At 41.1% G+C, this 24,990-nt stretch overlaps 3 long non-coding RNA genes across 9 annotated transcripts; 2 read left to right on the plus strand and 1 right to left on the minus strand.

The window, feature by feature from the left end:
- Positions 1–524: 524 nt before the first annotated feature.
- LOC147756694 (uncharacterized) lies at positions 525–3,083 on the plus strand. Its single transcript, XR_015324161.1, has 3 exons — positions 525–1,135; positions 1,629–1,770; positions 2,961–3,083. It is a non-coding gene; the product is annotated as an uncharacterized LOC147756694 (long non-coding RNA).
- A 723-nt stretch (positions 3,084–3,806) lies between these two features.
- LOC147756695 (uncharacterized) lies at positions 3,807–20,565 on the minus strand. 3 transcript variants are annotated; one of them, XR_015323313.1, is made up of 3 exons: positions 19,891–20,565; positions 10,218–10,464; positions 3,807–9,683 (listed from the first exon to the last, which is right to left on the minus strand). It is a non-coding gene; the product is annotated as an uncharacterized LOC147756695 (long non-coding RNA). The 3 variants fall into 3 exon arrangements; XR_015323314.1 differs by lacking the exon at positions 3,807–9,683 and adding an exon at positions 19,167–19,474 and having other exon boundaries at positions 9,724–10,464; XR_015323315.1 differs by lacking the exon at positions 3,807–9,683 and adding an exon at positions 19,167–19,406 and having other exon boundaries at positions 9,726–10,464.
- Positions 15,206–23,285, plus strand: LOC111248191 (uncharacterized). 5 transcript variants are annotated; one of them, XR_015323316.1, is made up of 5 exons: positions 15,206–15,303; positions 16,481–16,606; positions 17,228–17,265; positions 20,911–21,189; positions 21,566–22,108. It is a non-coding gene; the product is annotated as an uncharacterized LOC111248191 (long non-coding RNA). The 5 variants fall into 5 exon arrangements; XR_015323318.1 differs by lacking the exon at positions 15,206–15,303 and adding an exon at positions 23,144–23,285 and having other exon boundaries at positions 16,464–16,606; positions 21,566–21,700; XR_015323317.1 differs by lacking the exon at positions 15,206–15,303 and adding an exon at positions 17,717–18,472 and having other exon boundaries at positions 16,464–16,606.
- Positions 23,286–24,990: the final 1,705 nt, after the last annotated feature.

A 24,990-nucleotide genomic window follows, 5' to 3' on the forward strand; every position in this document is an offset into this window, starting at 1 on the left:
TCTTTTAATTATCTAGGTTAGCTATGTATCATTGCAATGCCTGCTGGAAATTACTTCGTTGTAATACAATTATTATACATTCAGTAGCTTTGCCCTCGGGATGGTCTTAAACAGTTGTCAGGGGGATAGCGCAAAGATGATATTTCCTGTTTCTATAATATATAGGATAACCGGATCTAAATGATTCCGAAGGTTTTCGAGGACATTCATCAGGTTACGTCTATTTTTATTATTATTGGCCTATCCGTTGTGCTTCAGTTCACTAGTTGATTACCCCTGATTGCTTTCCGAGAAAACGACTTCAGATAAGATTGTGCATAAATATAAACTTTGAATAAGTAGCGATCAGCTCTGCTTCCTTGTGGCAGTTAGAGACAGTTAAGAAACATATACCAGTTTGAATTGTGCTACACTGCGTGATGAGTCCCTGACCATTGTGCTTCAGTATCTAGTTGATCTTAGCTTGACAACATATATAATCGAGGCCTTCAAGAAATTCTATCCACAAGCGAGAATAGGTGACTAGGTTTGACGAAGCTATTTCCAAGGGTGGCGATCGTAGTGGCAGACGGTGTTTCCACACGAACCATGCAGGCCCTCCTATTAGGTCAACAGAGTTCGATGAAAAGCTCCACTGTGGCTAGCTACGTCGAATATTTACGTAGCGAAGCTTTCATCTTTTGAAAAGTGGCCAGCCACGGCAGACGCACAGCCCTTCGATCGCCTTAGTGAGCGCAGACTCTTAGCAGAAGGCACTCGGACAAAACTCTCGGCCAACAACATTGTTTCATCAATGTCTCGAACATTCTCGATTGACCATAAGAGCTGACTGATATGATTAGTGTCTTTGCATAAAAAGCGTGATAGATAGCGTGAAAAAGGGGTACCTGTATGATGTATCGCGATACTCATGAGCACTGGATAATGTAGAGACTTTGTCGTTTGATGTCGTTTGCTACGTTAGAAGAAGCCTGTTACTGAGGGAGTGAATTGTTAAAGGCATTTGCCTTAAGCAATTACTACAGATTTAATATGTACATACTCAGGCCAAGCGATAATGGCATATAAAAAACGTTTCTAATGAGACATCGTCTGGATATTGAAATCAGTTGTTTTATCAAGTGGAGGCGCCAAAGTAAGGAAATATTACAATAAAAATTGTACTAAATTAGCAGAACTAAGAAAGGAAGTGCAAGTTTGTGTCAATAAAAAAGTGATTCTTATAACTAAAAGTAAAGTGAGTTATTCGTGTGTCGATGTATTCATTTACAGTTAAGTAAGTATACCTTGTCCTGCGAAAAGATACCAACTATCTGTAAATATACGTATGTTTGAGTGTGCCTCTATAACATTATTTGATAATGCAGTCTTGTTACATCTACTGAATAAATACATGTTATTTGCGGAGACGGCGTTATAAATTCAAAGGAGTAAGATGATTTTAACAAACTTGTTTGAAATATCGATTCATACGTATAATCCTAAAACGATTGGCGATATACACATATCTGCTCTGATGAAACTGTCGCTCCGAACGCAACATACATTCATTGAAACGTTTACCTGTCCTATTGCACCTTTTTGCTAATTCTACATATTTTATGGTTTTTACTTCTCTCTTACTCCAGGGAGCTTCACCCACTGGGGATTCGTTCGAGGTTGCGGGGCTTCACGTCCGTGCGGCTTGTTGCAAAATGTATGAGATCGCGCACGCGTCAGCCATTAAGTCCACGAGCCCCACCATCAAGCCCAAAAGAAAGATTAAGGTCGGTACGTATAATAATGATATGATGACGGGTGATACGGAGATACGGGTTTACTATAGCGCTTTTTGTGGTGCTGATTTAACCCAGGAATCGTTGGGGCCGAGAAGCACGGAGGCCCAGCCTGTTCTTACAGCTTTTTCGTGCCGTTTTGAGCTGAAGTAGCCAAAACAGCTACCGTTAGCAGCTACTCGACGGTGGCTACGGCCGCTGCTTCTGGTGTTGCATTTTGAAACGAGCCGAACGAAGCTTTGTCTGATCTGCTCATATCTATGCACCCATCCAACTGGCCATAGTGGCGAAGGCTACACTCATCATGAAAGTTTATTCTCTGTGAAAAGGGACTCAGCAGGCCTGTGGAGCGTTATGCTCTACGGCAGGGCTTCGACTCCAGTCTCGGCCAATGTAAAACGCCTAATGAACATCGGCCCTTTGGCACGCGTTTCACTGTGCGATAGAGAAATTCCGCTCGGTAAACAGACGGAGCTGGAAGACTGGTCCAGAGGGCAGCCCCTCCTGTGAATAAATTCACTTCAGCGCGGCCGTCAAAATGGACGTCTGCTGAAAGATAGCAGCTGACGAGTGTTCTACTACCTTCGCCTTCGTGCTCCTTGATCCTTGCAACCAATATTTTTCAAGGGGAAAGTTACGAAAACGAACAGGGTTTGGATGTGGGATTTAAATTTGACACTATTCACGATAGGAGTTGGCCAGTTGAGGCTCTCCTGTGATTGTTTTTGCCGACAAAGGCGCCTTCGCTAACAACATATTCATACTGCTAGTGAAGAAGGAGAATAGGGTTGCGGTACTATCGGTGCTACGCGCAGACGAATTGTAACGTAAGTGTGTATATATTGACAGAGGACTAGTGTTTAAGATTTTATTGTTCGATTATAAAAAATAGTAACCTTTTCATTCCGTCAGAATATCAAGAATCCATCAAAATATCAAGACCCTTAACTGTGACGTCTGTAATGGAGCCTATATGTAGCATCTGAGCAATAAGCGTTGGCATACTCGAAGAAGTTGTAAACCAGCCATAGCGAAGAGCTGATAAAACTAGCTGAACATTTTTGCTAGAGTTGGAAATTTTTTGGCAATAGCAAATGTATCGGCAGGGCACGGGACATAGAAAAAAATAATCGAAATTCCAACACTAAAACTAGATCGACAATGACATTTACTTGCTCTATTTAGCTGCAAATACAGGTACGTTGCGCATCTGAACGACATTGGCGACACTCACAAACGACAGCGGACGTATGCGCGTTAGGCAAATACATAGCTATCGCGTATCTTCCAAAGCTAAGCCGTCATTGGATAAGAGAAGCCTATTACGCCCGGATAATCTGCCGAATATCTTGTGGAAATTCAGCGTAGACTTCATCATCAAATGCTTCGTCAATTCTTACAAGACCGCGTTATTTGTCAGTCAAACAGTCAAAATCGACAATTTTCATGAAACTGGTGACTGTTGAAAAACTAGAAAGTCACTATGGCTTGCGATCTGCTCTACGTCTTTGCTCTATTATTCATTCTAGTGGACGCCATCGGATTGCTATATCACAGTGATGATTCGAGCGCCTTTATATCGTACGTGTCCTATTTTTCTATTTATAGGATACCTACCATTATAGCGGTGGAGTTGCAAGTTAAAATCGGAAGTTATTCGTTTGTGTTCCTACATAATCTGTTTGGGGTAAGATTTGAATAGATTAGTCTTAAAATATCAATAATAAAATGCTTTCTGGTCGAAGTTGTAGCAGACGACGTCAACAATCGTGCTTGCTTGACGTCATCATAGGCACCTGAGCTGATGTACGTTTGACAAGATATGAAGCTATTCTACCCTTCATCGAACAATACCTGCTCGCACACATTACTAATGCTCTAGAATGACGTCGTTACAAAGGGGAACAGAGAAAGTAGTACATCTAGGGACGCCTTGGGGTAAGAATTAAGTGGCAGCGTTGCGGTGCGATCGTGTCCTCTACTCAGAAAACCACCATTTTGAACGTTAGTTTCGAATAAAAAGTATATATATTTTTCGAACTAGACTGTGGCTTTATTTAGACAAAACATTTTCTAGAATTAGACAAAAAATTTCTATGGCTGTCTAAAACGTGTATACATTTCTTGATATATATGTATATCTATGCATGTGTGTTGATTTGAAGGGCTATACGGCAAGGAAAATCTTTTTTATGCAAACATAAAAATACGCAAATGAAAAACGTAGGCCGATTCGAGGTGTGATCCATAAACTAAAAAAGAAATAACATTAATGTGGCGACATATTAATTCTACTTTTCTGCTGCAAAATCGAGTTCCGTCCGAATACGGATAATATCTCATCCTGCTCTGTAAAACATGTATATGATACGTTGCATCGTATTTCATGCATGCTCGTGCTGGACCACCGCGAGACACAGTACTGTGTAGCGGTAGCAAACTACTGAAGGCAACCCCTTTACGTTCCCGGATTACCCGTCCATTCTCAAGGGACCTACATAATGTATATAATAAGAATATCTATATGTCGATGGCTATGAGCCGAACCTGTGGAAGGAGCTGAAGTAGATGAGCTTTCCTACCGGTAGTAGGCTACGGGCAGGCCGGAACCGTGGGACTCGTAGGAGCCTTACGGGTGAAAGTGACGTCACAGAAGGTGGGAGGGCTGTGCGACGGATGCCTGCGGCGCTCATTTCCGTTACTCCAACGACATCGCAAACGTTTGGCCGTTCGGCTACCGTGGCGCCATAGCAGAGTTGACGACTTGACTCTGTTATTCCTAGCCACATGTGCTGTCACAGGAAGAAGAAGCAACAGCTTTCGTTGCCTCTACTACCGACAACAGCCGCTGTGGAGCTACTGTTCACACTGAACAAACATTGGAGGAGAACAGACCAGGCCGCGCCGGAGGGCAAATTACCCTTTTTTAAGAAGGTTAAGGGCTAATGCATTATGCAGCAGACCAGACGTCACAGCCAAGGTATTCCTCTGCTGCTGTAAGGCTCTAATCCATTACATTCTGGACCTCGTATCGCCAGACTGTAGTCCGGAACCAATTCTAATATTACTTCAAACCCAGGAACACCACGCTGACAGATGTCTTTTGCACCACCTTCTCGGCAGATAGATAGGTACTTTTTCACACGCTTGGATTTTTATAGCAAATAGGTTATTTCTGACTATCTTTAGCTACTAGCTGTTTTTAGAAAATAATTTTTGGAATACATATAGAAAGTATACAATATTCAAGAAAAATTTATTTGGCTTGCAAAGCATTGTGTTTACAGACCTCTCAAGTTCACTAATTTATTTAGTATATGATATTTAATAAGGTTACTAAGTTATAGCTTAGCCTACGAGTCGAATCTCTGATTTGAATTTAGAGCGTGCAATATCTTTTAGATCCTTCCGAAAGGAGATCTATTCGTGAATAATAGGATTTTTTCGGGGATACATTACAACCCTAAGGTAATGTTGCCATTGTAGGCTGCTCAAATTAGACTAGGACGGCCGCAAAACTGACAACTCCTGCAAGTGGAATTCCTTATGGTAACGTTACGTGGATGAAGTCGGCTTAATTCTCATTGCGACCAGCAGGCATAACCGGGAACTCGTACACGGACAGATGCAAGTGCGGTTCCCCAAAGCGAAGCTGGGTCGCAAATAATAACAACACAGTTGCGAAAAAGCACAATCAACGTCATTGTCCTTTGCGTCTTGAGGCAGGCTGGCAAAGACCCACGGCGTCGCTTCCTTTCGTACAGATGAGTATCATTTCTAGGAAGTAGGTAAGACATCGTGCGGTTGGCCAAGGAGGGTTCCCCATTCCTCCGACAGGATATTGGCCGAGGTCAATAATATGACTCAGAACGGCCCATTAGGACGACGCAAAGACAAAACGGAGTCAAAAATAGAAATACGAACCAAACAGTTTCCATTGTGCGTAGCCAGAAGCAGAATTACTCCCTTGGGCGAGAGGACAACGAAAACAAAGAACAAGTCGACTATAAACAATTTAGTGAATTTATGCAAAGATCCTTTTCTATTCTTGGTTGCAGGTTGCAGAGAATATTAGAAAGAGCGCTACAACTAAGTAAAGGTTTACGCCAGATAAACAATTCGGTTTTTGAAAAAGGTATACATCTTTTCAAAATGTAATAATACTTATGACAGAATATCATCATCGTCTCTTTAATATGAAATTAAAATGTTCGCCAAACTACCCCTAGTGGTGGTGGTATAACTATCTGATGATGACTGACGAAGTCGAAAGCTTGACAGAAATCAATATTTACTATAGGCGTGTTTCTAGACTTGATTTTAGCACCTACCATATAATGATTTCAACTAAAAGTAATAAAAGTAGAATAATCAATTTAGAATTAAAAAAAAAAAAACAAATCTTGTTTATTTGCTGGTTTTTACAAGTACTGTATGAGGACGAACATCAGTGTCCTTAGAGAACTCTGACAAATTGAACCTGTTAAGATGCCGATACATTAACGTGCTCAATGCCGTTTATCTTTATACGCATCAAACGTTTGGGAGTGATACTTGTGTTAGAAAAATGAAATAATTGCGCAACCATCCGTCGAATAAATGTGTTCGTGATGCCTAATGTTGAATCATCCTAAGAAAATCTTCCCTTTTTTTTTTTTTGTTTTCTACACTCATCAGGCATCGTCTTCAGAATCCGTCATCCATCAATATTACATAATCAAAGAAGCTTCAATTAACTTTCAAGTGTAATCTTACACAAACAATTTAAGAGGCTTTTATTTTGTTGTTCTATTCTTTCATTAGTCGTTACTGTTATCCTAATTTGATATTTCTCAATTTTAGTCCCAACACAAGGTTAAGTCGGGTAAAACCTAAGGAGGCTGTGATGTATCTGTAACCTTTTTGTTCACCGTATTGTGGTAAGTGCTGGTAGGGTTATAATGTAGTGTATTTTTATGGAAAAAAAAAGACAAGTCTCTCGGATAGAAAGCCCTAACGGCTTTCTACGGCTGTATTAATTCAACACACTGAAATATGAAGCAAATAGAGATCTGTTGACAAACCGACACACAGATGGACTCGACCTGTGACCATCTTGACAAATACTTCACAATCTAATTGGACGACGAGCATAGTCGTACTGTCGTCTGTCCCACAAGGGTTCATGCAGCGTACTTGGCACCGTTTCTTAGTTAACGGGAACGATCGCAGAAGAAGATCCGGAGGACATCCGGTCTTGCGGACAGCGATAGCAGACTTTGCTTGTTTTTGCCGTCTCAGTTTCACTAACGCCAGCTTGTTTATTCACGTCTTGGCTCAAAGCGACCCGCCTCCTATACCGTTGCTATGACTATGCTAAGGTGCGGCCATGGAACTGCGTTCTCGTTTTACGCTATCCTAATTTTTTTAGCTTTGTTTCACAGGAGGCAATCAGCGACGGCTATAGCACTAACAGTTCCGTTAGCAGGCAGCGAGGCCGGTTCAAAAAGCGGAGCAAACCAAAAAAACCGTGGTCGTTCGCTCTTGTCTAGCAGACAGACCATTCGCACGCTCGTCCACTATACAGTGCTGCCCGAATGTACTCGGTCGTTATGTCTGCTAGCAAAGTGTCTTTGGGTGCGGTCTCAGATGAAAACCTTTTGCAACTTTGGCAGCTGGTCAACTTGTTGTCGAACTTGTTGTCGAGCGCCTCGTTGCTCCCGACAGGTATCGCGTCTTTTTTCTCTTTAGCGAACGAATTCAATGCGCTGACGCACACGGCTGAGACCCATGGTTCATAAACACCAAGTGTAGCAACGTGGGACTTGCTTCCGCTAAGACTAATACCGTCTAACGTACCCACTCCTCATAAGCTTCATTTTCTGCCAACCTGGGTCTTCGTTGCTGACACGAAGAAATGGTAGGCACCTAACCAAGAGTGCCAATGTCAGTTGATGTATACTATATTGTGCCCATTCTAGTCTTGCACTAGCCTAATCTCAATGCGCCTACTCAATATCTCTTCACTAGCTAATCTCTTAGTTGGCCAGCTCTCTGTTATTCGACTTTTTGCTATGCTACGACGGTCCTTGATTAAAGCACTTACTCGAATACTGCCCGAGACAGCACTCAGCTAGAGCTGAATAGGATGACTTTAGGAGCAGTTTTAGCCACTGCAAAGAAGAATTCCAGATTATTGACATGAATTCCTCTGAATATTTAGGTATCTGAGCGATGAGCAAAGGAAAGGATGGGATAGAATTTTGTCGACCACCGCTAGAAAAGGAGACCGGTAAACAACGGGCGAAATAAAAGACAGAATTGATGCGGGATTCTAATCTGATTCTAAGAGAAGTCGTACTTTCTTTAATGTATTCTAATATTCGTAGACGAATTACCAAAACAAAATTTCTATATCAAGATTAGAAGAAGCCCCTAACTGATGTGAGACGTGGCTCTAGTTCGAAATATCAGACGCAACTAAATTTTGCACTAATTAATATCTAGCTAAAATGGCTTAGTGATAATATTGTAAGGAAAAGCAACGTGAACAACAGAAAAGTAAGTTTCTAGTCAAAATATAAACAAATGTGCAAAACCTTTCTACCAACTACAGCTGCTTTGCCTGGAACACCCGAACAACTTACAACCGTCAGGTAATTCGTCTTAATTTAATTAATTAATTAACTTTCCCCTGATAGATTTCTGTCTTCCAGTGTTGTATCATCTGTGTGCCTGTCACTGTATCGTAGTTCTCTATTTATTTTGCCGACCTCCTCTCTATGCTCGAGCTTTTCTTAAATCAGTTTTGCTCATTTCACTCTGAAGTTACCACTCCAGTACCATCATATACACATATATGAACGTTTACCTAAAGGCGGTTTCTCTGCTATCTGATTGTATATATGTTACGACCTGTCTGCCTCTAGCGCCGTCCGCGTGTGCACCAGCCCTTAGCTCTCTTCCAGCTATATTTTACCTGCTTGAACACCTTCGCCTTTCTAAAATATAGCACTGAAGACTCAGAATGTAGAATACATTAATTTTATATTACTACAAGGTAAGCAGTTTCGCCAACCAGTGACTGACCTTGCCAGGTGTTCATGTGGCTGCCAGCGACCGCCTCTGGTCGTTTCTCATTTCTTCTTTTTGGTCAAGGAGAAGTTTGCCGCGGCGACGATGATGACGATGAAGGCGATGGTTGTGGCAGCGACAGCAGCAGAAACCAGTCGTAGTAGCTGGAACAGACGCACCACTCCCAAAGGAGGCAACAGGCCTTGACCCTCAGAGGGTGCCGGTTCCTGCTTTTCGTTACCCCTTGCCCAGTCTCACTTATACCCTTCCCACCGCTGGGCCCTCTGCCTTTGCCGCGGCCTCCAATACTATATACTCCTCTCGAATTTTTCAGTACTGCTCACTCTCGCACTTCCGATCATCAGCCTCTTCCCTTGACAATACTCCGGCCAGCAACTCTAAACATTTGACCCACCTTGAACCCCTTCATTTCAACCTGCGTTATCCAAGCGTTTCGCCCGATTTTCTCTGGCATCCGGCTCCTCTCGACTCGGTCGTTTACACGCCTCAGTGGCTACTTGAAACATGGACCACCCTCTTCTCGAACGAACCCTCCCAACCCTCGAAAGTTGCCTTCTTTTAAGGCTTCTCGCAGGCAGACCGCTCTACGTGGCCTGATCTAGCTTCAGCGTCTTGCTATTTGCCCTGGATTATTTCTAGCCAACTAGATAGCTGGCGGCTGGAGCAGCGAGAAGTCGAACACTAAAGAAGGTGGCATGGTTTTCACTCGATTGCTGCTTCTACGTTTTTCATGGTGTTTTGAGTTGTTCCTTATTACGATCGTGAAAGGCTGGCAGATACTGGAAGGACTGTCAACTACATGATCCAATAGAATGACTCCATGTAAAAACATATCTGTGAAGAGTAAGATCGATAGCGAATAAAGCACTTAATACACATCCTTACGTAGCAGAAATGAGGTTATGAAATGCTTTTCTAGAGGTGGTTAGCTATGCCTGCCAAAGGCTGAACTCGTGCGTAGTTTGAAAATACACAATTGTGTCCTAAAGATAGGAAACACTATTATGTAGATACATAATAGTGTTTCCTGATGACCTGGTTGGCCTGGTGACGATTTCTTGCTATAATGTGCGACTAAAATAAATCGTTTCATAATCACAGAATAGGCAACTCATTTGAACCTTAACCAAATATACAAAGTGTGTTTAATTAAACAGATACAACAAGTGGCCTAAATTAAATAGAGGAAAATTGTAGCAAACAGTGTTCTGTATAGTATTTTAAAAGGCAGAAGACCTGCATTTTTCTTTTTTTATTATCAATTTTAATTGTTGTTTATTGTGGACAGTTCGAGTAGTTGTGTTCATAGAACCGTTTGTTCTAGAGGAACTGGCTTATTGAATTGGATACAACGAACGCGATCTCTACCTTTATAAACCCACGCGTGGCAATGAAGACAACTGCGTTCAACTGATTCGTGTTTTCTTCACATTCAGAACTGAAGGTCGCGTAAAGTGGAATGCTATTGCAACAAAGCAACCTAATTACATTGTTGGCCTTTGCGTAGCTGCCGCATTGTACCTTATTTAAATAGCCTGAATTCGAGGTAGCTGGTAATGTTCTAGATACATGCGCCAGTAGCGATACTGAAATGCGTGGATCAATACTTGAATACCTGAAAGTCGAGCAACAAAGTAAAATTACCGTATGCAATAATGGCTATTCTATAAAATTACTTCGTTTTATCTATTGTTTTTTTTTTTTTAATTACTTTTACAACGTATTGACAAATAGCTCGATGTTTGAATACCAGTTGCCATATGGCTACAAGAATGGCCCAATTAAGCAGAACCAGAGAGTCATTATCATGAATAAAAGTATGTACTTGTTTAAAATGTTCAACCTGAACTTTCCTATTCTAGATATCCTTAGCTATGACATCTCGAGACCTGTCCGAAACTTAACATCATTCCTGAGCACAAACTTCACGTTGACTATTTAAATATCTGCGGTATCCACGAAGGGTATGAAGTTCATTACTTTATGACATCTGAGGTCCGTGGAAAATTTGCGGGGCTGCGCTATCTGCCCTCAGCGACATGGCAGCTTATCTGACAAGCTATATACCGTTTATATTAAAAAATAGACGTCTCGGACGATAGAGTGCTCACCCTCCAAATAATTCATTTACTGGCACCAGTTAACGTCAAAAGATACTTTGCTTACGTTACCTAAATCAAGTAAATATAAGAAGAACGGATGAATGATCGATCAGCAAGAATCACAAAGCGCTTATAAAATTATACCTTAAGTGCTCCAGTAATTTTGTTTTTTACGTGACTGAGAAATACGCTAACGCTGCATTTTGGCAGATTTGAGAAATGCGTACTTTTACAATAACTAGCAAATTGTAAATTGGCTCAAATTATTGGACCGCTCTATCTCTACTTGGATGTTATAACTGGCTTGTAATGAATTTATTAGCAGCAGCTTGTCGCATCTTAGGACACTGCTTAATACTTTTATTGTTCGTTTGTTTGTATATATGTATGGTGAAAGGCACCCTGTCGTCAAGTAGCGAAAGCGTTTTGTATAAGAAGGAAGATATGGATACAACTGTTTTTTCGTTTCAATTTTTCCAATTCAATACTTGTTTTTTTAGCTATAATTTTCCTCGCTGATCTGATTCGGTGTAAACTTTTGTGAGCATCTGCTTGGCTGATTTATTTAGTCTGCCTACTCTCTGATGTGGCTGCACACGTTAGTGGCCTTACGGCGGCATCTTTTTCCAATAAATCAAGCTTGTCCACTTTCGTCTACAGCGTAGATATCCGTCGACATCCATTATCACCATTTGTGATCATGCTGGCCATCCTTCGTCTTTGGATCTCTGCTCATAATGCTCTGGAGACGCACCAGGCAGATACCTGAAACTTGCTCCTTCTATAATAAATCATTTGGTGACAATTCGCACCTTTCAGGTAGCCTCGTTAAGCTCATCATGATGCTGACTAAATCGGCTGTATTTGTCCTGCTTATATATATATATATATATATATATATATTGAAGCGGATTGACTTGCCCTTGTCATTTGCTAACAGGAATGAGTTGTTCACTGTCTCTCGCTGTGCAATTATATTAGCCATAGACACGTATTTATTCATTCATTTATTATGGCGCATCGGACACGCTCATTTGGCATGATGCCTCATCATGTGACCGATATTCTTCAGCGTTTAGTAAACTGACATTACGTTGTCTGGCGCTTTTCAGGATTTCTGCGGGGCGGGACCCCGTTTTTTGCATAACGAGTGGATTTCGTATGCCGTCCAGACTGCTTTCTATGAATATGCGGCAACATACCTACACAATTCGATCTTCCGTTGCCCTAAAGCACGTCGTGCAGTCGAAATAATAGGCGTAGTGATCGTGACCGCTCGTGGGTGGAAAGGGTGGATGCTCAGTCCTTTTCGGTGGTGATCCTCTCCTAATGGGCTAGAAAAGGAGGTTTTTTCTTGGCTTTCTTCCAAAAGTCCGCGCGAATCACACCCAAGTACGTACGCACGTACCCTAGCCTATATGCCTTCGTCCAGAAAAGAGCTTGCCCTCTGTTGGCGTACAGCTTTATTTGCCTCCGCGTCGCCCAGACAACAAATTGGAAACACCAACAGTTCGGCTTAAGGACTAGTCGTGATCCCGTACGACATGTTATGTTACTTTCTTTAGAAATGAACCCACGAACCTTCCATCGAACAGATCTTTGATCCCTCTTTTAACGTCGATGTACTGAGAGCGCTGTTTTTGATAGTGGGTATATAAGTCGGCGGTCTTGCAGTATAGTCTTCGAGGTTCACAGTGCCAACACGTTTGGGGTCTTCTACTCTATTTTACCTTGCCTTGATAACCGCAACTCCTAAGGGCGGCCGCTGCGCCTTTATATGATCTTGGTCAAAACATCAACAGCAGCAGCAGCAGATATTCCCTGTTGAGTAAATGCGCCTCCCGGAGAGAGTATCGGGCTTCTCTGACATATAGTCTCGCACCGCTCAAACTGGTACGGCGTAAGAATTATCTCTGATAAAGACGATTTCGCAATTTTTGGACGTTAGCTAAGAGCACGCACAGTTTTAGCATTGCTCCCCACTCATCTAGCAGCTCTTATCTAGCACAGATTAACTGTTCGAACTAGACTTCCTTTAGAATTGGTTGTAGAGTTCCTTTTTGAAGCCGCATCGTGAAGTCATATTCTACGTACACGAATCTAACAACACACGAGACGTCTCTCGCAAGTACTGTGACACTTTCAATATCATGTGACCGGCTATACACCCGCGGTTTTCTCCTAAGAGTTCGGACCCTTTCATCCATGTCCCTGGCTGGGCTTCTTCGAACACCAGTTAAAGCAATGCCGCCCGACCACTGAGGCACTCGACAGGTCGGCTGACCAACGCGGCCATATAGCCAAGGATCCCATTAAAAATGAAACAGATTTACTTCGCTTGGTCGTTAGCTGAAAGGAATGAGTGCTTCAGAATCGTTCGCCGTCTTATACATTTAATTAATACTTAATATTATAATTACGCTGACCATTACATGACATATACATATGAACGCGTTTAAAATGATTTAAATAACGTAACTTTTTTGACAGATAGCTTTATACATGAATTGGTCTAACGTAAGCATAAATATACGAGCGCGCAACTCGAGCTTAGTTTGTACCCCTCCTATGTGTGTTACTAAGCAGTTACTGAATGCGTCGACTTGTGTTTTGTTACTGGTAGAAGGTTATCCTTTATCACTATTTTAAGACCTGGCTCCATAAGCCTATGGTTTTAAATGTACACCCCAAAAATACGAGACAAATGATCATGTAACCTTTATGATAAATACGTATACGGTAGCATTTTTCTATCCTAGAAGAAATCTCTTCTTTTCAAACTACGTCTTTACCAGTCTGACGAGCAATTCTCGTTAAGTAGATTTCTTGCTGTGAGAAAAGTCTTTAAAAAAACTTTATTGCGCAGATACCCCCAGACTCTTGCAAGCGACCTATAAAAAGGCGCGACGCTGTTGCACTAAACCTAATAGCGGCTTTTCAATAACATATTTGATTGACTTCGCAATTGTACAATACTAGAGTATGGGAACTGACTCAGCCAAACTATCTGATCAATAATGTAATTATAAATTTTCCATAAAACGTTTATTTGTTGCAATTTCATGAACTTTTGACAAAACACTTCCAAAAAGTGGTTATTTCAAGCCATTACCATATTGCCAGGTGACTGTGCCACTCACAAGTAAGGTGAAAGCCCTCCAAAGTGAACCCGTTTACCCTTCAACCCGGTGCAATATATAGCTTCACAATATGGGATGTTTTAACCTTTATAGTCCTAGTTTCGTAACCACATGCTTCATTGTACGGTAACAAATCACTAAGCCTATTATTTCCAAAGCACCTGTTTCTGACGTTCCACAACATAGAAAAAAGAAGTGCTCTGTCCCGTTTTAGAATATCGCAATAGCACAAACTGTTATGTGCATCCCCTATTAAATACATTTATTCTACATAGATATAAAACACCATACGCCACGGAACAGTTCGTGAACGTTAAATGTTGTTTAAATTGCCCAGAGTCTAATTAGTGAGTCGTATAGTTTTAGAAGCAGGCCGACCCAGATCTCAAAGCCACTAGCCAGAACCACCACGTGTTCCAGTTGGTCAGAAACTATCTTGAAGTATCTTTTGGCGTGGCTAAGACAACGTGAATGTACGAACTTAGCAAAAAACTTTGCAAGCGATTGGTAGGTTTTGCCAGACCTCCAGTTGGCCGGTAAGAATCTATTAACATAAAGCCGTTTTAATCTCTGCCGTAGCCGTGGGCTGCATATCTCCTTGACTTTCTTTGTCCCCTGCTCTATTCTTTGCGAGTGCACACTCGGCATAAATATCGACCCTTTTATCCCCGCTCCGCCCCACACCCCGCTGGTTGCTGTATCTCTGTGCTTCTAACCTACCTAAGCATCCTCTCTAGAGGATATCGTGCGAGTACATGACTGTGTGGACTTTCATTAATTTTACCTAGGCCAATGGGTTAGGGCCGGCGTAAGCAAATGAACGAATCGAGCAACCAGTTAGACGGCCAACAAGAGGAAACGAGATAAAGGGAAATGGAATGGAGGCAAGATCCACCGTAAGCGCTGTGCTTTTACGTTGGATGCCATAAGAGAACGAGCGGTTCGTTGTTTGCGAGCTTACGCTTGCTTAAGCGGGTTAACAAAAGATAGCTGGATGAATGAATGGGGGCGCTGCAAACATCTCGAGAGTTGTTACGGAACTAGTGGGCGGAGCTGGCACCCTCAGGCCTTACCCTCACATTGTTTACAAATGAAAATATTCTCTACTAGGAGAAGGTAATGGACTACCTGTTGAAGGCAGCAATTTTCCGTCGTTCGACATTGACCCTAATCGCTAACTATAAGTTATGGACACAAATAGAATAGACGATGGTAAGCTGAAGTTGTTGTGGTGTTTTTGTGATACCTTTTAGCTGGTTGTTTCTCATATGGCGTCTGCTTAGATCATAAAATTGGCCGATTGATACACTAATGAAGCATTCGCTAAGCAGGGTAACGAACAAAATGCGGTGGTTTAGATTCGAAGGCGGCTGAGTAAACGGCCGAATTCCGGATGAATGCCGGCGAATGAAAAATGCCAGTTTCTTGAACATATTCCTATGGCGATACCGGACGTAAAAGTTAAAACATTTATTTACGTGATTGATTATGCATTGACTACAAAGCCAACCTGCGTTTCATTTGCTATTACCATGCTCATGCTACATTTCAAACCAATCCGTCCTGTTCAGTAGGTAATTCTTGTCTCAATTACTATTCTACTTCATTATATAATGTTTTTGCAGCGATTTTTAAATTCGCTCAGCCTAAATAATCTAGATCATCTCTTAATATTAACAATATATCCTATATATAACAGCAGTATAACAACAGTAATCGTTCGCTCCCAGTGATTTTTACGTTCCACTTTGCACTCAAGAGTCTTTTCCTAAAATTTGTCATTGTTCTTACTCAACAAACGCTCATCGCCACATAGCCGAATGGGAGCACATTCGAAATACGCAAATAACGAAATGCATTCGAAATCTACAGTGACACAACGTGAGCCTCGGAGAACTACTCGTATCTAAGCGTCATCAAGTGATCAGTTGTTATTTTTGTGGCCAATGCTTGAAATTATAACTTGAATAACAATTACCATGCGTTGTCAGGAACTGCTTTAAAAATAAATAAGACTCGGAAAAGCCTTTCTGCCCATCGCGCCGATAAATTATGTACTTAGTTTACTTGAATTCGCTCAGTTTCGTAATAGTGAAACCGGCTTGATTCTACACTCATCTAACCTGCATTTATAACCTAACTAGATCTTGCTTAAAGAAGAACATAAGTACTGTAAAGTATGCAGGGACATAACGTGCGCCAAATGCAGTACTAATAGCGACAAGTACGAAAAGAAAGCCGATTAGAAATCATGAACAAAGATGGTGGCAAGCGATGATACTATTTCAATACAATTATCAGAGAAAAACACATCCCGTGTTTATTTCTTCTAATATTCTTTTTTGACCTCCCGGGATTCGGGAGACCAACGATCCCAAACGGTCCTCAGCTTTAAATTGCTCGCCATAACAATCCATCTGAGTAAACGTCAATAGGGATCTCGTTCTTGGCGACCCGCAAATCGAAACAGGAGGAAATGGCCCTGTTCGACCTTGTTGCGTCCGATCTATAGCGAGTGAGTACTTAAACATAAATCCCCTCTAGAGCAACGTCGTATGAAGGCTGTATGTCTTTTTCTTGGATTTATCGGTGCATTCATTTACCAAACTGGGTATTGCAATTCGCTTCTGGCGTAATTTTTCCAGCTTGAATTCTGGCTATGCTATTATTCCTGACGCTAGAGCTTTAGAGCTATATATAGCCAGCGAAAAATACTTTCGATGAAAGTTGCATTTTAAGAACTCACTCAAGCATTTTCGATAGCCATATTTGGTGCCTAGGGAGAGAAATTTATCACGGCTACTAAATTACCGGAATCGAAGTTAATGCTTCGGAGGAGAACTGTTGCTTCTATTTGAAGCACCATTCGGTACAACAATTTTATTCTCAAATTTGCTTAATCATCGTATGCTCGCATATTTCGATAGGTAAACTTCCTCTCAACTAGCTTGATTATTGAGCGAAATATGCTCGCAGAAAGCGGACTTGGCAGACGTGTTCAATGGAATGAGGGACATAAATGTAATTATATCCAACAATTGGAGACTAGATAAGTTCAATAGCAAACTCGCGAATGCATGATAACTAGCTCGAATGAGATATGGCCAATACAATGCTTATTAAAGGTTTTGTCCAGTTGCAGGAGCCGAGGATGCAGAATAAGCCTAATACAAAGTGAGTATTGCATGTGCGGTTTAGCTGACGAGCTTCTTGTTCCACTTTGTTATTATGATTATGTGTCTGGAATAGTTTCCTAGTCAGCTGGCAATTGCGAGTCGAAGTGTGTCATGATGGCGGGTTTCTCGATTCTGGATGCGTTTCTGACGTGAACTGCTAAAACTTTTCCGCTAGAGAAACAGCTAAAACTCTACGCGAGCCTATCGACGCTTATTCGGATTATGTGCAGCTAACGGAACCTATGTCATAATGGTATCCATTCTTCGTCGGGTTCTTGTCGCGTCTCTGCCCTGTCGCTATTCACGGTATAGTGTGATATGTTAACGCCTCCGTACTGCCACTCAAAAGTGTGGAAAGACTCAGTTTTTAAAACCATCACACTTTAACTGCACTTAGTGATAGAACGAACCGCTCTAAAGATGAATTAATTCGTTCAAACATATTCTAGCGTAACCCGTGAGCGCAGCGTAAGCGGAGTTCAGTATGTCTTTTAGCCTCGCAATGGTCAACAAGCTGCTCGTCCCGTGTGAACTTCGTCACTAAGCTGAAAGTATTCCGAAGTAGAACGAAAATATTTGGTTAGACTAGAAATTCTGTAATGAATAGAAAAATGAATAGATCAAAGCCCGTATGCTGCTTGAGAATTTTACATTGTATTGCATACTATACATTATTTTAGACAAGAACGTTCCCGTTCAAATTGTCAAAGCTCTGTACGGCCCTGTATTGTTGAATCATCTCTTTGATTATAGGTTTCCTATATAGCACTTCATTTGCTTTGTTATGGTTTAGCCGAAGTAAATTGGGTCCGTAGAATCAACTGATGCATCTGCAGAATTACCAAATACTGTTCTATGCGGGGCTGTATGCAAAACGGAGCTTGACCTTAAATCTACGCAATTCTTTTGCCATGAGCTGTCAAATGAAACTTTTCGTGCCAAAGTAAAAATAATTTTTTGAAAAAACCCATAGTAAGGTATATGACAGGACCAATTTCGTATCGAAGGGCCATCGAAGATAGTGTCATACAGGTCGCTAGTGATTGCTGCTAATGACGATGCAATAACAGTGTGTATGGCTACTAAATCGAGACGCACATGATGTAGTACGGCTTTGGAACCTAACACGGACAGAAAGGAATCAGCGATATGAAGCGACGGCAGTATCGGACGCAAAATTCGAAACCTTGTGTTTAGGCCCCTTAGTAAGTGAGCCATTGTGTTCTATAATATACTGATAAATTTTCTTTTATAAAAGTCGCTCGTTTTTCGGCTAAATGCATCGTAAAGCATATAGCCCAGATAAAGAAAAAAAAAATAGTGCAGCTGCTACTATTATGCACATAGAGCACCGTTTAGTTTAGATAAATACAATAGTAATCGATCTTACAGAATTTAGAGACATGACCCAGCACAAGTATTAGTCACGCAACGGAACTGAAACGAAGAGGAAATCCGCTTCAAGGTAAGCCTCGGTGACATTGTGTGCTCACAGAATTTGTGCGTTAGCCAGCCACTCAGCGAGCGCCCATACGGGAAGCGTACACAACGTGAGCGTCTTCACATTGACCAAGCTACTGACTCCAGAGCGATGTTTTGGCGTCAAATGATTCACTAGATTTTCGTTTCGCGGCCAGATTTTTAGAATTTTTTAAGGCTGTCGACAAACGACTGGACTCGGAACTGTCGCTACCGCTGTGGCTTCAAGTGCGCAAAGGACGGTTCGTACCTGGATGGATATCCGCCTCCAGCGCTTCCTGTCGACGTTTCCATCGTTTAATATTTCGAGTTTCCATTGAAAGGAGCCCCTGTCTATCTGCAACACGGGTTTCCCACCTTCCATGAGTCGTCCTTTCGTATGGGTGCATTTACTTTTAGAAATACCTAACGTCAGCTTACCCCGTGCCGGACGAAGAGAAGCAAATAGTGAAGGAATGCTGGCCGTCGCATGGCTTCTGTGACGACCAATTCTTTTTCAACCCGGCTCGCTACTCACTAGCGTGGTTCACTTGCTTTAGCAGACCATTATGTCGCTACGCTGACTCAACTACGAAAGCACGATGGGTGTGTGTGGCACGGATGCTCTGGAAGGGGTAAACTGGGCCAGCGGGAAGTGGGGCTGCGATGGACGAAAGACCACTTGGAAGCGTATCGAAAAAGGCGTTGGTCAGCTGACACCAATTTAGCTCACTCTGACAATTCGTCTCCTTTACATGTAAAAAAAAATGCAGAACTTTTCGGTTGACGCTAAAGACAATGTAGGTAACATCGTTAGTCGGTGCGTGAATTTCTCATTCAGTGGGGCTAATTTCCGGACGGAGCGAGGTCGCTACAAAGAATAGATCCGTTCATTTAACTGCCCATTTATGTCATGTTGCTGATTCAACTCAGTTGCATTTATCGTCTATTCTGTTCAGTAAAATGCATAGTGCAACTGGCTTGATATGTGTTCTTTAAATGAACAATGGGATGAATATCGATAACAGAGTGTAAGGAGACCACGAATTGTTTTATTTGTACTGTTACATACAATTACCATATTTTAATGGAGGTATTGATGCTTAGAGACTGCAAACATAATTCGAAAAATATAGTATAACAGAGATCAAACTTTTGACAATACCATTGATGACCGGTTGTGTCTTCAACCACCCGTCCACGATTGCATTCCTACGAAGTTTACGAGGACACATCCGTATAGTCTGGCACCGATGAACTATACATGCGACGTATTTTCAGTTCCTAACTAGCACACGAATATCAGGAATATGCATACAATGTATAATACAGTCATTGATAGGCTTTAAATAACCTCGTGAACCATCGATCGGTCTCACAGGATGTTACCACCGCCAGTCAAGCTCGTAGAACCGTACCGTGTGTGGTACGGAAAAACATATCAAGTGTAGTATGCGACTTGTATGTACTTCAAAGGTTTCAAAAGCTGATATTTGACAAAAATAAATAGATGAGTGTAACTGATCGATCGTAGTTTTAGTTTCAGTCTTACACGTTGGAAATATCGCCACGAACCATTGTCATGTTTCGGTTAGTCATCAGAGGTCTCATATAGACAAGTAATGAAGAATAGCGACAGCAGATGCAGCTTGTCGTTCTGTATCAAAATAGAACGTGAAAACGCAGCCTGTATCGGAAGACGGTGCGTCAGGACTGGCAGATCCAAAGGACACCGCTCTGTCGCATCCCTTTCACTTCGCTGTGATTAACGAAATCAAGAAAGCGCCACCTATATCTATTTTCATGTTATGATGCACTTACAATTGATCACGAATACAGTCAGAAATTTATTGCAGGAAAATGCGAAAAAAAAGTACTAAAAATAGTAACGTTGTTGAAATCTTCAATTAAATATCTGACTGAACCAAAAAGTGGCCTTAAGTCGACAAACATAACATTTACAGATTTTAATACAGATTTAATTGTGAATATCGAAGTAATCCATGTTGTATAATTATGTTTGAGACGAAAAGAAATCAGATGAACACGTTACGTTCGTGGAAGATCGTAGTATATAACATTGCCTCAGAAACCGTGCTTTTGCTGCCCAAAACATTTAAATCGTTTCTGCCAGTAATATGAGATATGCTCCCCATGTACTATTTCGGTTTTTATCTGAATGTAGCTTTAGCGGAAAACTCATCTATGAAGATTCGTGGGAAGAGTTCTGCGAGAGTAGAATGGATGGACGCTGTTCACATAAACGCTTCTTTTTCTGCTGTGAATCCACGAAGGGATGATAGCTGCTAGTATCTGACAAATCGGTTTCAGCTGCATTTTCAGTTCCAGGCTCACTGAATAGAATATCTCATGGAGAACGAATTTCAAAAGCCCTTAGCAGTCCTGAAATAAAGGCAAGGGTTTCGGGCGACTACGATGAGGTTTCCTGTGAAATGGTTCGCTTGTAAGTACGTGACGACCGTAGTAATTCTATCTTTTGCACTTCAAGTATGATTACCTTATTAGTAGTAGTAAATGCAAAGTCGTATTTTCTTTATATAGATCACCAAGTCCCTGCAATGGGCTATACGATCATATCAATCAGTTTGTCAAGGCGTAAATGCCATTATTCTGATCGAGGAAATCAGTAAATTAGTTTGACAACTAAAGTAGATTATCGTCATTCTTAGTATTGCTGGAAGAGCACTGCGAGTGGTTTTGCGCAATGGCAAGCAGGTCAGCGAACGGAAAATACTATCAAACATGTATAGAAGAAAGTTTGTAGATATAATTCAAAATACGGTTGCTTTATCCAACAAAATGCTGTTTGTGTTCTTTAGTCAGAATGAATGGCAGAAAGGCGTGGGTTGAAAAGATGCAATGGATTGGCTGGGTGGCTGACAGGTGCACTCGTACGCCTCACCGGCTGTAGTCCAACGGCGGCGGTACTTACATCCCTAAGGGACTACTCGATTGTAAGACATATAATGAAATGTCTTTTCCTCAGTCGGCCAGCCGACTCTAGCATACGCTGTGTAATATGTCGTCAAGTAAAGCAAATTTTTGTCCACGCTGATAGCGAGCTTCGTTCATGTTATACCAACTGAAAGGCAACAATTAGAAGATTTTTATTATGTTGAAATTACTTTCAAAGTTAAATTTTCTACATTTCTATAGTAGCTATTTAATAGTGAGTGCCAGCCTGAAATTAAAAGGGTGTGGCGTTTCGCAACAAATTGGCCGGTACAGAGTCGCTAGGAACATTTGAGCTTGGAACGAGAACCGTAATACTAAACAACATCAGTACTATAATGGCTGTACCCTATCCGTGTTAAAATTTTCGATGATAATAAAATGAAACTTGTTTCCCTTTAAAAGTAAAACTTTTCCAGAAGATACTTTCTATTCAAACGTCAAAATCATTCTTGAAACTTGCCGCTAGTGTTAATTTTGAATGAATGTAAAACGGAAAAAAATGCAACGGTTCTGATTGAGCCCTTAATAATCCTAATTAAAAAATATGACAAAAGCGCGGTTTGTGCGCATAACAACTATAAGACTGGCGTCCATCTGTCCTGTACTCTTATCAAATTTTATGTTACGAAACTGATTATGTAGGCGTATAGTAATAATAATAATAGTGATCGCCTCTTTGTGAAGCCATAGAGAAGTTAAATAGCGCATTACCTTTTCACTCTCACGGACTTTGCTGCAAATAGAAACTGTAACCTGGAAACACAGAGATCAAAGCGATAGGGACATTTCTATTTTGTTTAGCGTGAAGTCTTCAATATAATGTTGTATCTAAAAAGCCAAAAAAGTCCAGGTGATTCCAATTTAGCAAGGGCCAGGCCTCATTAGAATTATTATTTTTGCAAAAACTATTCCTTCTAACTAAAGTAGATTCTCTTCGATTTATTACCTCTAAACTCTATACGGGCTTTTTCTCTTTTTTATTAAAAAATTAATGAAAATTGCACCAAATATTACCATCAAAGCGCTTTACTTTATCTAATAAAACCGTGGCGTCCTTTTTATCTTAGATTAATGTTTATCGAAAAGTGTCTGGATTTGGTGCCAAGTAGCTTAATAAGCTCTCTAAAAGCAGTCGTCTTGGTCTAATGTCAGATGTTAAACAGATACACGAACATTTTGAAAAAAGTGTTATATGCTTTAAACGTATTGTTCGAACAATGATACCTATGAAACGGCTAACGTGACGATATGGTATGGGCCATCATCCCAATCGATGTTGGAAATAGTCGCAAACTTTTTTTGTGAGAAAAAACTAATAGAAAACGCGAAAAATATATTGAAATAATAAGTAGGCCTGTTGTTTCATTTTAACCACCCCTTCCCCGACATCCCCGGTCACAATTCCATTCGTTCCTATTTACGGTCCCCAATTTAATTTACAGGCAAACCTATACCACGATCTAGATTACTCTCCTGTTTGCTGGCGCCTTTGCCATGCCAGCAGGATCGGTCGGTGCCTGGTTGACCTGCCTTCAAAATGTGACATGATACCGTCCCTCACCGCTTGGTGCCGTTGATTTTCATTTTTCAGCTCAAGGCGCTCTCAAATTTACCACCACAGCAGCAGTCACCGACGCGCTCACGGTCGAGAACCACCGGAATTAGTAAAAGTCGGATAATTTGAACTGGAGCAGGACACAGTTTCTATGGCAGCAGTAACAACTAACGAACGTCGAATATTGAAACGCTGCCTCAAAATTCGCCGCATTTCATTCCACATATAAAATACAAAGAGGAAAATGACAATGAAGTAGGAGACAAGTTGCTCAATAACGGCGTCACATAGGAACCTTCACAAAAGGGAGAGGCAGAAAATGGGAAGGAGATGGAAAGCTAAAAAGCGAAGACCTTCAAAGCATTGATCGGGCAAGGAAAAATCCTGTTTTCTCGAGCTGCCTACATTTAAGGAACGCTACTGGAATAGGCACTAGAAGATGTCACGGATGTTACTTTTTGGAAACTAGCTCTTCGTTCCCTCCCCTCAGAAGTCTTCTGAAGGTGAGGTCTTGAGACTGACTGTTTGCGAGGTCCGTCGTTGGTTGGAATCGAGGTGCATCGAACGATCGCTGCTCTCCAATCCAAATTTAATTTTGCCAACCTGATCGGTCCCGCTACGGAGTCCTTATACCTCACCGTGGGGTCTCAGTTAAAAAACAGACTATATAGGTAAAAGACAGCCTACTGGAGTGACAGGGAAAAATCGAGAAGGTAAGAAGCGTTAGTCACAATCTAATATAACTTGTATAAATAGGATTTTTCTGGACTGTTTGCCAATATTGAATGGAAGGATTTTAAAGTAAAAAGATGTGTTTAATATCCAACGTTCAACATGTGTGTTTATACACCAAGAATAGAAAATTTACGGTGTTTCCTTAATCAGCTTGCTACACACGAATGTGATAATAATGTGATACAGCGGATGTAACAGTAAATGTAGTTTAGTAAATAGGATCACGTATGTTTACTGTACTTGCCATCTACGGCTCACAGTAATAAGTAACAGTCGCTGAAAAATCAAAGCTTTCGCCACTTGAATTTTAAAAAGAGAACGATTGCGTACGTAAATTACAGAAAGGGAATGGTACTTGGTTAGCATGCAGTACACGTTTTTCTTTTTTTTTGAAATGTTTTTCCATTTTTTCAATGTATAGAATTCAGTAAGCCGACTAGCACTATTCAGTCTATGTGCTTTAGATCAAACTGACGATTCCATGTGCCTTCCTAATATATTATCCCTCTGAAGGTAACCTGTGAGATAATAATGGCAAATAGCGACGCTGAAAAGTAAACATAACTTTCGACGAATGGGGTATTTTATTGAACATTGTAGTATAGCCTTTTATTTCAAATCAGGTTTGTTTAGTCTTTTGCGTAGCGTGAAGCGATCCCATTAATTTATTTCAATGAGTTTCCAGCTACTCCTGTAGTCAATTTAGTACCAAAATCATTTAGACGGGTATGTTTGTGAAAAACATTTGGTAGGAAAAAATGTTGACTATTTTAACAGCTAGCAACAACTGTTAATTCCTGTCTTACAGGGTTCAGTATTAGCTTGGTACAGGCAAAAGTAACAACTATACTAAGTTATTTGCACGAGAGCTGCTGCCCTTTGTCACCAATCACCGTGCAGGAAGTTGGACGCATATATAGACAATGGCTAACTTTAGTGGATGACTTTGAAACAACGTTCGATGGCTGATTCGGATAAGCACTCCATAAAACGTTGTAT

The sequence above is a fragment of the Varroa destructor genome, unplaced genomic scaffold (assembly GCF_002443255.2).
Source record: "Varroa destructor unplaced genomic scaffold, Vdes_3.0 BEIS01000003.1, whole genome shotgun sequence".
Taxonomy (NCBI): Eukaryota; Metazoa; Arthropoda; class Arachnida; order Mesostigmata; family Varroidae; genus Varroa; species Varroa destructor.